Consider the following 16,551-nt stretch of genomic DNA (forward strand, 5'->3'; position numbering starts at 1 on the left):
TGTTTGCGTGATTGTGTTTATATTATGGTTTTACATGTTATTGTTTACATGTTTATATGCGTTTATAAGTATTTGATAAGTGACTATCTAACAACAACAACAATAATTATGGTAATGATGCAAGTGAAGGAGGCAGGGCTATACACACAAAAGGCAGGGCCAGCCTCACAATCTCTGTGTTGGCTCTATGGGACAAAGTAAACCATGTGCAATCTGGGACACCACTGGAGGGGGGAAATCTAATCCCCAACCCCTGTCAATAGGATCAATGAGGACAGGGGACAGATTTAGCCCCTGTTACTGTCACTGTTATCCTTGATTACACCACGGACTTACCATAATCTCATATATTGCGGGGGGGAGGGAGGGGGAGCTAAGTACTACCTTTGGACACAATGTTGTAGTGGGAGAAAATATGGATGGACAAATGCAGCGCATCTGGGTGTGCCACTAAAGTCTTTGCAAAACAATGGCCCTTTCCTTACATACTTCCTACCCAACAAAATGATGGGGATTTCTCTACAAAGGCAACATATATTCCACAAATGGAAGGGTGTATGTGTTAGGAATGCCCCTCCTGTTATTCTTTCTTTAATCATCTCCTCTGCCTTTGGAAATCAACATGAGCAAGACCGGCCATGGGAAGAAAGGAGAAGGGAAAGAGGCACGCATTATTTAAATGGCACACAGGGGAGAAAGGAAAGGATTTTCCTCTAGCTACATGTACCCTTTCCAGCCTCTCTGCATCGGCAGATGGTACATGCACTGCCAGCACCTAGACAAGAGACTCTTGCTCTCCAAGATCTTAGCTATCCCAACGCCTCATCCCATGATCCAGTGCCAACAATTTAAGGTAAATAATTTCCCCAAATTCCAGCCTTGTGTGATGACTGCTAGCTTATCAGCCACAGATGGTGGCTGCATAGTGCATACACATGCTACATTTAAAGTACATTTAAAGCACACCCACACGAATCCTGGGAACTGTAGTTTACCTTTCACAGAACTACAACTCTCAGCACCCTTAATGAACTACAGTTCCCAGGATTTTTTTTGGGGGGGAGGGAAGGTGTTTTAAATGTACTTTAAATGTATAGTGTGAATGCAGCTGGTGTTGGGGGATGCGACCCTGAAGATAAAACCAGCACCAATTTATACAGTCAGGAGGATCAAGAGATCATATTTTTTTCTTGGATGGAGAACATCTGCTTTACATGCAGGAGGTCCCAAGTTCAATCCCTGTCATCTCCAGGTAGGGCTGGGAGAGATCCTTACCTCAAGCCCTGGAGAGCTGCTGCCAGTCAGTGTAGACAGTACTGAGCTAGATGGACCAATGGTCTGACTCGGTAAAAGGCAGCTTTTTATGTTCCTATGTAAGCTGCAAGGAGAGATGGTTTTCCCATCTTCTCCAGATCATCCCTGGATGCTGAAAAATGCATGTCAGAAACAAGGGTAGCTTGACCACTTCTCCTTGACATGCTTTATTTACGTGCAGGGACTTTTTGGAAGGGGGGATACTCAAACATATGAACTCCCACCTGCAAACATGAAGCCATGAAAAGCTTCACAAGCACATGACCCTTGGAGCTATGTTAACTGCTCTTTGGTAGCACTTTAACACAGTCTTCCCCAACCTGATGCCCTCCAGATGCTTTGGACTACAACTCCCATCAGCCACAGCTAGCATGGCCAGTGGTTGCGGATTATGGGAGCTGTAGTCCAAAATATCTGGAGGGCACCAGGTTGGGAAGCCTGCTTTAATGGAACATATAAAGCTGGGGTCTTAGATGGGGTTAGGTCATTGGTCCAGCTTGATTAATGTCTACTCTGTCTGGCAGCAGCTCTCTGGGGTCTCACTCAGATGCCCTTTGCCTAGCCCTTCTGCCTGGGATCATCCCAACTGGGGATCCAACCTAGGATCTTCTGCAGGCAAAGCATTTGCTCTGTCACCGGGCTACGTTATGGTTTCAAGCGACCAGGCAAGAGAATCCAGCGCTTACCCTTTCAAGGCACAACTTTCCATGCATAGAGGCAGCCCAAGATCATTGCGCTTGCACCGCTTCAACTTACTTGTTCCTGCACATTTAGCATTTCTAGCCTAGAATGATGGAGCAAAAAGGTTAATGGCAAAGCTTTAATGCAGTATTAAAAATTGTTTTGCAATTCCCTAATGGCCAAGTCTCATTTAACCACCTCTAATAGTTCTCGTGCCCCTTGTGCCCGTGATCGATAGCTTGCATGGTCTATTTTTTTAGAAGCAGATGGTTGGGAGACTCTAGCTGGAAAGTGATGCCAGTTAAAAAGAGTGGGCTGCTCCTGATTCAAACCTCACTGACTGTTCAATGGGATATCTTCAAGCAGGGGTTCATGTTGGTTGTTTCACATCCATGAAAGCACCTTGGCAACACAGAAAGGGTGAGCCCACTCAGGCAGTGCTCATGCACACACACACACACACACAGAATCAGCAACCCCTGCATGAGCTCGCTGTGCTTTCCATGTGGCCTCTGCATTTGCACTGTCACACCAGCCCCCCCTTCTGGGGGTTAAACCTCACACAGAGAAATCACAGTGGCTACATGTACAGCCTCAAGCTGGAGGTACCACTTTGTCCAAAACAATGCCTGCACACGCAATGGCTGCCTGGCTGTGAGTTGAGCAACAGCCTCCCCCTGATCCCAAGGTGCTCCCCACACCACACACTGGCCTTTAATTCATTAAAGGAAATAATCTAAAGCAAATAAAAATAAAAGCTCATTTTGCTGGAAACACCACTTTTTCCCTAGCTTGGAACTCACTGCCTCACATGCTTTTTCAGGAGAAGAAAGGTGAGAAACGATTCATTTCCAAATCAGGAGGAAGGAATGTATTGTTGGATCCCACTCAGAGAAAGCCATTACCCAAATTAATGTTTCTAAAATGGATGAGGAAGCCATATATCCCAGCTGTTTGCATAGGGTCTGTCAGTTGCTTCAGTCTTAGGCAAGTGAACGATCCATCAATGAGCCCAGGTAATGCTTGAGATTTCAGGGATGATCATAATATCACACTGCCTCCCCCTGTATCAGTCCTCATCCCAACCAGGTCCATAAACTCAGATCCTGCTTTGCATTTCATTGGTAAGGGACATGAGTTTTACAGTTGCTAGGAGCAGTGCCTTTACAGTTGTGTCCCCAAGGCTGTGAAACTATCTTCCTTCCAAGATATGAAGTTTCAGTTCTTTAGATGCTTTTAAGAAGGAATGTTCCTAAACTGTCTGGCTTTTTTTTTTTGGCCTTCCTGATCAAGAGTTATGCATCGAACGGCAAGGTAATGAATGTTGAAATCTTCCTCTGTTTCAAATAGGTCTTGTTATTTTTATGTTTTTTTTTAAGAGGGCCATTTTTTTGGGGGGGGGAGAGCATTCTGAGGGCCACATCACAGTGGTAGGTGTGGCCAGAGGCTAAAGTGGGAGGAGCAATACATTTTTACTTTTGCACAGTAGGTTTTTACGTGCAGCCCTCTCTATCCTCCAACCAGACAAGCAAGAGGCATAATCAGTTCAATCATATTTTCCAAATCAGGTAATTCCAAAGCTTGGTGACATCATCACTGAAGATGAAATTTTGAAGGCAAGTCGAAAACTCACTAAAATAAAAGTGTTTTAACATTCTTTTGTTTTAATAATAAAAAGTGAAAGCTTTGTTTTACAAAGAAATCGTTTGTTTTACAGACAAATCATAATGATATGCATTATCCCACATCTTTGACAGCCTTGAAAATATGGAAATCATAAGAAAAAGAACAATACTAAGGTTCTCTGATCTGTCCCTATAATTTAATTGTTGATTTTTGTTGTATACATGGTCGTTCTCTCTCTCTCTCCCCACCCCAGTTACTTTGTAAATTAAGAAGAAGAAAGAGAAGGACAAGAGGGGCTGAGCAGTGAGGTGGCCAAGTTTGCTGATGATACTAAATTGTTCAGGGTTGTTAAAACAAAAAGGGATTGCAAAGAGCTCCAAAACAACCTCTCCAAATGGAAAGAATGGGCAGTAAAATGTCGAATGCAATTCAGGGTAAACAAGTGTAAAGTTATGCATATTGGAGCAAAACATCTGAATTTCACATATACGCTCACGGAATCTGAACTGGTGGTGACTGAACAGGAACGAGACCTTGGGGTCGTTGTGGATACCTTGATGAAGATGTCGACCTAGTGTGTGGCAGCTGGGGAAAAGGCAAATTCCATGTTAGGGAACATTAGGAAAGGTATTGAAAATAAAACTGCCGTTGTATAAATCTATAGTGCCGCCACATTTGGAATAATGTGTACAGTTCTGGTTGCCTCACCTCAAAAAAGATATCGTAGAGTTAGAAAAGGTTCAGAAAAGGGCAACCAGAATAATAAAAGGGATGGAGTAACTCCCCTATGAGGAAAGGCTGCATCATTTGGGGCTTATTAGTTTAGAGAAAATGTATCAGAGGTGACATGATAGAAGGGTATAAATTTATGCATAGCATGGAGAAAGTGGATAAAGAACAGTTTTTGTTCCTCTCTCATAACACTGTAACTCAAGGACATTTAATGAAGCCGAATGTTGGAAAATTGAGGAGAGCAAGTATTTCTTCACACGGCACATAGTTAAACTGTGGAATTGCTTCCCACAAGAGGCAGTGATGGCCACCTACGTGGATGACTTTAAAAGAGGATTAGACAAATTCATGCAGGAAAAGGCTATCAGTGGCTACTAGCAAGATGGCTATGTTCTGCCACTGTAGTCAGAGGCAATATGCTTCTGAAAACTAGTTGCCAGAAGCCACAGGAGGGGAGAGTGCTCTTGCACTCAAGGTCTGGCTTGCGGGCTTCCCATAGGCATCTGGTTGGCCACTCTGAGAATAGGATGCTGGCCTAGATGGGCCACTGAACCAGCAGGGCTTTTCTTATGTTCTTATATTCTGCAGAAGGAGACAGGAGGAGGAGGAGATAAGATTTCGCTTTAAACCTTGCCAAGTGGATTTTTCAAAACATTATTGAACTATGCCCAAGAACCATGAATTAAGAGAACATTGGTAGTATTTCTAATTTCCTTCCTTTTCATTTTGACACCTCAACAATTTGCTTTTGTTCTCTCTTTATTTCTGCTTGTGTTTGTGTATATAAATAAAACCAATAAAAAAGTGAAAGCCAAAACTGCCCTCTTCTCCAATTTGCAGAATCGACATCCTTGCTTCCTGCACTTCCTGTTTATATATATTACCACCCCATTAACACCCTCTTCTGTTGTGTTATTGCAGCGATCAGAGCTTGGAAAAGTTACTTTTTTGAACTACAACTCCCATCAGCCCAATCCAGTGGCCATGCTGGCTGGGGCTGATAGGAGCTGTAGTTTTAAAAAGTAACTTTTCCAAGCTCTGGCAGCGATTCCTCCTCCGACCAGGACACTGTCACATTTAACCTTCCGCTACGTCCACATTATGCTCTGAGCTCTAGCAAATAGTTTACCTGTGCAGTGAACTCTACTAAGTCCCATTCCAAATCAGCGATTTATTTGATACATTTCTGATGAGGGAAGCGACGTAAAAGGTCTCGTTTTTCTGACCGAGGTAAACAGCACATCATAATATAATCAGCAAGAAATACTAAAGAGCAGTCCAAGGACTGCAGAGGAAAGCATGATTGTGGTTGATAAATTAGAGAATGTAGAGCAGGGGTGGGGAATCTTTTTCAGCCCAAGGGCTGTATCCCCTCATGGTTAACCTTCTGGGGGCCACATGCAAGTTGGTGGGTGGGACCAAAAGCAAAAGTGTGTATGTGTGTGGGGGCAATGCATTTACAGTAGGCTACCTTCTAGCCACACAAAAAGAGAGTTTACATTAGCAATTGACTCCATTTCTGCAATAATCAGATTTGCCATCAGATTAATTATTATTTCTGATATTCTCTGTCTTTGTGGAAAGAATTTTGAAATAGCAACTCTCTGTGCCTGGTTTCTGATTCATTCTTTTTTTCCAATTCAGTTTTTTAAAAATTTGCTTTGAAATCATTGATAGTGTGATACTTTCATCGATCTACATTCTATGTGAGCTCTTCAAATATGTATTCCCTTTCACTGATATCAATGTGGTGTTGATTGTAACTGACAGACAGAAAAGAGCAGGGGGAAATGAGGTGTTGATTGTAAGCATCAGGGGGAAAGTCACTGACTTGATTATATGCCTTAATCTGTTCTGCAATGCACTTGAAAGGGAGTGTAAACAGGCAATCATTACAGAGTTCAGAATAAAGATAGATACCAGTGGAGACTCGTGTGAATAAATAGTGATTATAATATTGATAATTCTCTGCAAATAATAAAAAAAATTGGTGGAGATCAGAATAATGAAAAGATATCAGAGGAAAAAGGAAGCATATCATTATCAACCACCAGGGGCCACACTTAAAAACAAAACATAAAAAGGAGAGTTTACACACACACACACCATCCAGATAAGCAAGAGGCATCATTGCAGTTCAAGGGCAAGTTCTAGACAGGCAAAAACACTTGAGAAGGGGGCAGAGCAGGGCTGGCAAGATGTGTGGCCTGGAGAGAGTCCCAGATAGAGAGGCTTGGAGAGCCATATTCAGCGCCTGAGCTTAAGGTTCCCCATACCTTAAAACAAATTACAATCACAGGAATAGTGCGAGTCCGGAAAATGTCTCTCTCTCTCTCTCTCTCTCTCTCTCTCTCTCACACACACACACACACACACACACACACACACACCCCTCCATCCATGTATGCAAATAAGACACTTTCTAGCTAGACAGGTTCTTGAAGAGGGTGCAGATCAGTTCTAGGGGGTGTGAGGGGTGGTGTATTTGGCCTGGCTAGGGTACTGAGGGCCAGATGTAGAGGTCCAGAGGGCCTCTTTCAACTCCTATGCTTGAGAAAAAGGTAGGATTCATCACAGACCCAGGCACAGCATAGACCCAAGCACTATCCTTCCAGAAGTTCAAAGGCATGCAAAAAGGAAAAGAGGAAGCTCAGCTATGTGAGTTGGCAGAGGGTCCCCCTCCAGTGATGTTACATGGGGCATGGGAGGGGGAGGGTTTGCCGATGGCCACGATGGGTTCCTGCTTTTCTCTGTCCCTGCAGGCTGGCGATATACTCCTTGCTGGGAGCAGGAGGGTGCTTTTGTTCTCAGATAACCTCCCCATCAACTTTGCTGCAGGGGTCTGATAGTCTTTCAAGAAATAAAATCCCAGGGTAATTCTTGGAGTTTTGGAAATCTTTCTCTTCTCTACCCTTGTGTAGCAATCCAACTTACCATGTGAGAGCAGAAACCATGTGGGTGCTTTGATACTGTGACTGCGACAATCACTAAAAATCCCATGTCTAAAACCGTTTTTGAGCATTGAAAGGAGAAGGGTCATAGCCCAGTGGCAGAGCATCTGGTTTGTATGCAGAGGGTCCCTGGTTCAATCCCGGCATCTCCAGGTAGGGCTGGGAATGTCCACTACCTAAAACCCTGGAGAGTCGCTGCCAGTCTGTGTAGACATTACTGAGTTAGATGGACCTATGATCTGTCTCTAAGGCACCTTCTTTTGTTTCTTTGTAGGAGTGGGGAGAAATTTGGCTCCGTTTACATGAGAATGTGACTCTACCTAATTTGCACTTCCCATAACATTGCACAAACTAAAACACAACGATCCCATACTTCTCTAAGTTTTGCAATGTGGTGCTCCTGCAAAGTGCACATATTTACAGAAAATACACCTTTTAGTGAAAATAATATTAAAATGCATTACAATGGAGAAATTGCTTGCCAATGTGTATATTGGGCAAAATTGCAAAAATATGTGTATAGGAGAAATGCATGCTAAAATGCTGATTAATGTTCGGAGGCCTTTTTAAAAATAAAAAAAAAATCGCAAATGGATGTGGAAATGTGGTGCACTAAATAATGGAAAAATGAGAAGCTGAGAGAAACTGAAACTGACAGGTTCAACTATTCTTCGTACACATTCATTCAACATACAACCCTGTAAAGTAGGCCACTATCATTATCTTCATATTGCAGATGGGAGGCTGCGAGTGGGACTATGACTGAGAGACAGTGATTTACATAAGGCTAGTAAGGTAAGATTTGATCCTGTCCCACAGCTCACACTCTCAGAGCTCTACACCAACCTCCCCCAACCTGGACCCTCCAGATGTTTTGGACTACAACTCCCATCAGCCTCAGCCAGCATGGCCAATGGTCAGGGACAGTGGGAGTTGTAGTCCAAACCATATGGAGTCACCTTTCCCAGCATTTGGGTCCTCTGGATGTTGATGAACTACAGTTGCCATGATTCCTGACCATTGGCCATGCTGGCTGGGGCTGATGGGAGTTGTAGACCAGCAACATCTGGGGACCCAAAGGTAGGGAAAGGCTGACCTAGAAGGCATCAGCTTGGAAAAGCTGCCCTACTTGATTACTTTTACCTTTATTTAAGGTGTTTATATATCCTCCTTTTCTAGTCCTAAGAGCCCACGAGGCAGCTTGTGACAGTTAAAACAAGATCAAACAATGATTTTTTGTTAAAAAAAAAAGCAGTAAAAAACAGAGAACAGTCAATAAAGCCACAGAGAAGTGTGACTTGCAATAAGTGTGAAGCACTGATGTCCAGGATTCCCATCACCTCATGACCACAGAGGGGAATCCAGTCTCAGGTACTTCCCTTTGAGATCTCAGATCTCAGCCTTTGAGGGAAATGCTAGCTGTAGAATTTGTCAGGCCTTAAAATTCTGTCACAAGGCTCAACAAATCTCTCCCCACCAGGGATTACCTGCGTAAATTGAATCTGATGGCATTGAACCCAGGAAGCAGTCTTGGTTAACTAACACTCATGAAAATTGCTTTGAGGTCCCCAGACGAAAGCTTAAACAGAGTGGAGCAACTTACTTTGGGTAATTCACAGTTATTTGAGGATCGATCTACAGATTTCACTATGGCCGGTCAGTGACAGGCATGCTGGTAGTTGTATGAAGAACAAAACTGGATGTCCCTCAACGGTTTCTGCCTCCCCAGCACCAAAAGAAAAAGCTGAGGATGCTTGCAATTTGGATCACTTGGGCCTGGAACAATGAGCTGCCTAGATCAGTAGGTCTCAGAGAGTTCATCAGTCATAGAATGGAACAGAAGTGGGCAAACCTGGCCCTTGTGATAGGTAAGCAATAAGAAGTCAGGCCTTGTACAAATACCAGAAACCTGGTCTTCTCTACTTGATTGGTCAATAGACCAGGATCTTCTGCCTGCTGCACTTCACATATTGGCTCCAGCTCCTCCAGTCCTTCCGCCATTTCCCAATTTTTGTTCCAGAGCAGGGGCCTTGAGTAATAACTCTGATAATGCCTCTTGCTTGCCCGGAGAAAGGGGTGTGCAAGTGTGTGTAGAAAGTAACCTACTATACCCAGGTAAAGTTTACATTTAGTGACCCACCCACTTTTGTCTCTTGGCCCCCATCACTGGCATATGGCCCTCAGAAGGCTGCCCAGAAGGTAAAGTGACCTTTAGGTTACAAAACAGTTCCCTACCTCTGTCCTAGGTACTGAGATACGCGGAATACAGAGCCGGCCCTACTGTTAGGCAGTGATACAACTGACTCAGGTGACCGTTGCTGAGGGGCAGTGGACACAGTCGCCTGGCTGTATCCTTCTGTTGGAAGCAGAGCTTGGAAAAGTTACTTTTTTGAACTACATCTCCCATCAGCCCAATCCTGTGGCCACGCTGGCTGGGGCTGATGGGAGTTGTAGTTTAAAAAAGTAGCTTTTCCAAGCTCTGGTTGGAAGACAGAGCTGCATGTGACACATGGCTTCTCCTACATCTCCTGTATAACTAGCTTGCTGCCCTCAAGTATTGCAGGAGGACATGATCCTGTTGTCAGCATATAGAAATAAGATTCAGTTACCAGAGTGGTAAGTATGTAGAGTGCTTGAAGAGGACCTGGGAGATCAGAATTCAAATCCTCATTCGGCCATGAAGCTCATGGGTGACCTTGGGCTACTTACTGCATTTCTCAGCCTAACCTACCTCACAGGGTTGTTGTGAGGATAAAATGGAAGTGGGGGGAACTATGTATGCCACCTTGAACTCCTTGGAGGAAAGATGGGATAGAAGTAATGATGATGATGATGATAATCCAGATGGCTTCCACAGATGGAAAAGTGAGAGTGCCATCTTGTTTACAGATAGGGGAGAAATTCAATTCAGTTTGCATTCAAAGGCAAACTTACCTAATTTGTGCTTTCTGAAACAATATGGGACTCAAAACACAGTCATTTTTCAAAATCCACACATCTCTGATTTTTGCAATGCAGTTCTCCAGACAAGTAATATGTACAAAAATGCATATATGAGAGTAAAGTGTCCCTGTTAATGCATAGATTAGTGATAATAACATATAAGAATGCATTATATTAAGGAAAACTGCTTCACAACAATGTGTATGTTAGGAAAAATTGCAAACAAAACACATATGAGAAGAAATTTGCATTGATATTTTAATGCAGACTCCTGAATGAATAAATGAATGAAAGAATCAATCAATCACAAACTGATGTGGAAATGCAGAGAACCGAATTTGAGATTGGAAGAATAAGAAATTGAGAGACACTGAAATTGATAGATTCTCCCGTCCCTGATCTGGTCCTTTGCGTCCGGCAACAAAATGTCTCAGGCCAGCCCTGTCAGAATACATTTATCCTTTGGCATTCAGTGGTGTTTTGCTGGGGGAGGAGGATGGTAGGTAAGAGTGATAGGACAAGAGGGGAGCCAACGTCAAAGAGCAAAGGGTGTTCTGTTCCTCTTCCACAAATTGATGCAAAAGCAGCCACAATTAAACAACTGTCCTTAATAATACCCTGACAACTGTCCCCACTTTAATTTGCTTTGGAATAAAGATTAATATAACAATGCATCGATACTTTACAAAGGGGAGAAAAAAGAAGCAGAGCTAATAAAATCCGCTGGCTTACATGGTATATTACTGTGTCTTTCTTTCTGCTTGTCAGGCAAATATTCGGCTCCTCTGGGGGCAGTTTTCATATTTATTTGATCACTCCTTGAAGCTAGAGCTGACTTTTTGGCACATTGAAAGAGGATTAATGCGGGGGCACAGAGGTGTGCTGGGAACGCGAGTCACATCAGGGGTCTCCATGGCAATTCTCCCACGTGGTGCAAAAGATCCCAATGGCAATAAAGTTAGTAAAGCTATTAAGTATGAAGAGTGGCCGGCAGAGGATCGGAGGTGGGTGGAAGCTATTTCAAGCCTCAGGCCCTGGAGAAGCTAAAAGCACATGAACTTGCAAAGCTGCTTTAAAGCGCTTTCCAGACCAGCATCCAGCTTTTTCACAGCGGCTGGCCAGATGCTTCTGGGAAGCCAACTAATAGGAAATGAAGCAGGTCTGGGGAACTTTTTTCAGCTTCAGGGCGACATTCCTTTCTGGAGAATGTTCCGAGGGCCACATGCCAGAAGCGGGTGAAACCATAATTATTGACTTTCATTTTTGACTTTCAGGAGAAATTTAAAAACATTCCTGATTACCCAGGCATTTGATGGCTAAAAGATACTGGCCATGATAACCTTGAAATTGGCAACTGTGAGTGCATGTGATTGCTTCTAGATGTTTTTAGATGCTGTCCGTGCTTTGAGATGTTTTTAAAATGTTTTAAATAGCTTTTTTATTTTATTTAATAAAATAAAATACGTTAAATTTTGATGTTTGCTGATGTCATCTCTGTTATCTTTTCGGCGCCTATTGAAGACTTTCTTCTTTCAACAAACCTTTTAAGTGGAGCCCTATCCCAGTCTGTGTCTGTGTTGGAATTGCTTTTTAATATGTTCTTAAACCTTTTAAAAATGTTTTTAATCTTAGATGTTTTGAAAGGTTTTTTTAAGTAACATTTTTGAAGATCTTTTGTTTTAATGTGTTTTAAAGTTTGTTTTTATGATGTTTTAATGTTTTTGGTGTTTTTGTTTGCCACCCTGGGCTCCTGCTGGGAGGAAGAGTGGGTAACAACAACAACAACAACAACAACAACAACAATAATGTTGGTTGGGCTTCTTTGGAAGGAAGGCTGGGATAGAAGTTTAAGAATCCTGGGAACTGTAGTTTGTGAAGGGTGCTGAGGGTTGTTAAAAGATCCCTATTCTACAATTCCCAGAGTGGTTTAACAAGCAATCCCTCTTCTCAGGGAACTCTGAGAACTGTAGCTCTGTGAGGGGCATAGGGGTCTCCTAACAACTCTCGGCCCCTTTTAATAAGCTACACTTCCCAGGATTCTTTTGGGGAAGCTCTGACTGTTAAAGTGGTATCATGGTGCTTTAAATGTATGGTGCAGATGTGCCCTGCATCAGGTGCAAAACAGGCAGAATGCTCTTAGAATTAAATGAACAGGCTCAGTCCAGGAGTTTGTTTTCAGTACCAGCACTGTATTTTCTGTCCTTTGACACACAATCCACAGTTGGTCCACTCTGTCTCTCTCTCTCTCTCTCTCTCTCTCTCTCTCTCTCTCTCTCTCCCTCTCAGGTTCTCACTTTTCCAATCTTAAATTCAGTTCTCCACATTCTGCATCAGTTTGTTTTTTTTGTTTTAAATACATCCTCATGAAAATTCAACAGCATTTTAGTGTGCATTTTTTTTACTAAAATACACATTTTATGCAGTTTTGCCTAATATGCACATTTTTGCAAGCCATTTCTCCTAATATAATGCATTTTTTATGTTAGTTTTATGAATATATGCATTTTTATATCCACTTTTTCCTAACATACACAGTTTTGCACACATTATTTGTTTGGAGAAGTGCATCACTAAATTCTGAGAAGTACAAATTTTGAAGGGTAGTTGTATTTCAGTTTATATATTGTTTCGCGGAGTACGAATTAGGGAGGTTAACATTAAATTGTGAGATGAACTGAATTTCCCCTCTGTCACTGCTCACCAGGTGCCAGAGATTCTCCATCCCTGCCTTATCGTATCTCTGTTCCAACAAAAGGGTTTCAAACTGAGGCTGGAGCATGGAGCAAACCAACTGGGTTAGAAATTCATTAGCACATCTGATACTGCAGATCTCGGATTCAGCAGGGACGAGGGATGGCTTTCTTGTTCCAGAGAATCTTTGTCCCACTTTAGGTGTTTGCCGTTCATATTGGAGTGGCTAACCTGTAGGCCTTCAGATGTTGCTGAACTACAACTCCCATCAACCTTGACCATTGGCCATGCTGGCTGGGGCTGATGGGAGCTGGAGTCCAGCAACATCTGAGGGGCCACAGGTTCCCCATCCCTAGGTTACACAAAGCCATGGAGAATAAACTCCTTGGCAGCAATTAGCCATCACAGCTAAATGGAGTTTCCATTTTTGGAAGTAGTGTACCTCAGAGAACCAGGTGAGATGCTTGAGACAGAGAACAGGGGTGTGGGGTATGTGTGTGACCTCACTCCTTCATGCCTTGTTTGTGGGCTTCCAGAAGCTTTTGGGTGTCCACTCTTGGAAAAAATGAACACTGGCCTAAATGGACACTCTTGCCATCCTTAACAGTTCAATTGCAAGATGTTGCCTGAATGGGCAAATCCAGCACAGGAATGCACTCCATGACTTTCTCTCCCTGCTGACAGAAAGGAGGATATTATATTAAGAACCACTGCAGCCTCTGTTAATCACTGACCCTCACCACCTTTTATTTTGGAAAGGCACCTGTTCTGTCTTGCTCACTCCACTTCAGCAAAGAGTGTGCAAGACAAAAAGAGAGGATGACATATAGAGGGGAGACAGCTGGCTTATTGATCATCACATTGAAACTTTCCACTCCAAATTGTTCACATCCCAACAGCTCAGAGAACAACTGAGCTTAAGTGCTGCAGGCCCTGGGAGTTGGAAGGCCTCATCTGGGTAGAACAATAGCAGGGAAGAGGCAGGGAGATGGAGGGCCAGGGTGGGGAGCTGCTGCTTAGGGCCAGTGGAGCAGCAGAAGCCTGGACCTCTGGCCAGAGGGTGGAACCCCTAGAAATGCAAGAAAAGGATGCTTGGATGTGGGCTAGGGTAAGAAACAATTTCCCTGACTTAAGTGCCTTGTCGCTGAGCCATTCTTTAAATATTTTAGCGCTCTCTTGCGAGGCAATTTGTGAAGCCGTTAACGATAATGAAGCCCTTAGACATTTGGTGGTGGTGGTGGGGAAGAGGCAGAAGGGAGGCGGCAAGTTCAAGCATGGAGGAGAAGATGCCAAGCTAACTGTGTTGACCTTTGCAGGAATTAATGGAGCTTGTTTGCTTGCTGGATTTTTATAGCTTTTCCCAAAAAATGTCAGATGTCTTGGCAAACGCCAATGCGCCCCTCTCCCTTCCACAACCCAATGCTGTCACTTCGTTTGCAACAAGTATGCAATTATTTTATATGAACTATAACAAAAATCCGGCTCATTAGTGGTGCTATTAGGGTGAGGTGGTTGGACCATCTTCCCTGGAATCAAACTGGACAGGACATCTAAGGACACCTATTCAAATAACATTCCATTATGTATTTTCCCCTCCACTAAAGAATAACTGGGCATGTTTTCAAGATGATGTAAGAAAAGCCAGTTACTGACTTGCTCAGAGGCTTAGTGAGGCAGCTGGTTAGGTGGAGAGATGCTACTGAAATTTCCCATAGGTCTGTGCCTGCAGCCTAACACAGCTGAGCACATCCAGCTATGAAGCTGTTGTGAGGGAAGAAGTCTTGAAACTTCTTCAGCAATGCCCTTAGCAGTCCGCAATGATTTCCTGCTATCTCTAGGCTGCATCGCTCACTCCCTACAGGAGTCCAGAGAGAGTCTGGAGAGAGTGCCGAGAGCCCAATAGGCTGGACCTGGCAACCAAGAGGTCTTCTGTATCTTTGAAAGTTGTGCAGGGGGAAAGGAGAATGCCACCTTGTGGTTTTCCCCATTACAGTGTTGCAAGAACACCTGCACTTGGCTGACTTTCTCTTCTCCTAAAGATACAGGATCAGTCTCAGGCCCTGAACCTGGCAACCCTACTGGTTAGGGATGATGGGAGTTGTAGTCCAGAAATATCTGCAGGGCCAAAGGTTTCCCAGCTCTGAAATACAGGAGTCCTTCAAATAGAGGACTGTCCTCCACAAAATAGAGGATTCTCCAGAGGGCTATCCTCTGTGAAGTAGGACACAAGGCCTGACCACCCTAACAACTGCTGATCTCCATGCAGAAGTGATGTATTCATGAAAAGTCCACAGATTTCCCCTCCCAAATGATATCATGAAGGGGGGAAATCTGTCCTAGCCCGCCTTTTTTTGGCTACTGGCCTGAAAACAAAATACCAAGCCACCACCCCACCTCCTGCTCAGTTGGCAAACTTCTTTACATAATGCTTGAGAAGTGCTTTAAAAGTTCTAACAAGTGCTATATAAATGCTAAATATTTCATTAGCCTGTCTGTTAATTCTAAGCCTCCAGTGTTGCCCTTACTGATGCTTTCTCGGGGATGGGCTGGAGAACACGAGGCTCCCTTGGCATCTGTAAATAACACTGAGTTACCACAGGGCCCGGAGGAGCTTTTGCAAAATGCTGGCTCTTAACCCAACAATATTCAATTAGTATGTTTTGTTGATTACCATCTGGGTCACAGTTGTCAGAGTCCCAGCTGGCTCAGCCCCAGCCCATAGATCATCTTTAAAAAACCCACCTGGGGAAATAGAGATATTAAAAAAAAAAGAAGACCCTGAATTTAACATGATTTCTCAGTATCCCAGCATTGCTTTATCAACCCCACAAAAGAGGCCTGTTTTATTAATTTTTGTCCAGATTGAAGTAAAACAGTGCCGCCTGTGTGTAGTCTGGGTGCTGTTGCTCTACTGAGTACAAATTACCCCCAAAATGGAAAACTAGGAAGTTGGAACTGGAGAATATTCAACTTGAAATAATGTGAGTTCATATCCAGATTGGTTTCCTCTACTGCCTGAATCATGGGCCAACCTGCTCTAAACTTTATAATATCACATAAGAAGAGACCTCCAAGTAACTCATTTTGAAGGAAGTAAAAGAAAAGGGGGACAAGGCCAAATACTTTCCTCTGAGAAATGCTGTTGGTTTGAAAGAGGCAGCCTATAATTTTAGAGGCAAGTAGGCACATGGAAGACTGTGGGTGGATTGCTGAACATGCAAGGGGAGGGGATGATGGCTCTTGACAAAATCCCCTGCTGTGGAATTGTAGGTCTTCAACTAGAGATGGAGGAGAAATTAGATGCAGTTTGCATTTAGAGTTGAATCGACATAATTCACACTTTCTGAAACAGTACACAAAACAAAACACACCCTTCCTTTAAAATTCGCACCTCTCTAAATTTTGGCAATGAAATCCTCCAGGCACGTCATGGGTACAAAAATGCATATACTGGGACATAGTGTCCATCAAAATGCATACATTAATGAAATAGAATACGAACTTTATTTTATTGTATTTGTTATTGCATTTATATCCCACTTTTTCTCCAAGGAGCTCAAAGTGGCATACATGGTTCTCCCCCTCCCAATGGTTCTCCCCGCAACAAGCCTGT

The sequence above is a fragment of the Rhineura floridana genome, chromosome 12, assembly GCF_030035675.1.
Source record: "Rhineura floridana isolate rRhiFlo1 chromosome 12, rRhiFlo1.hap2, whole genome shotgun sequence".
NCBI classification, from domain to species: Eukaryota; Metazoa; Chordata; class Lepidosauria; order Squamata; family Rhineuridae; genus Rhineura; species Rhineura floridana.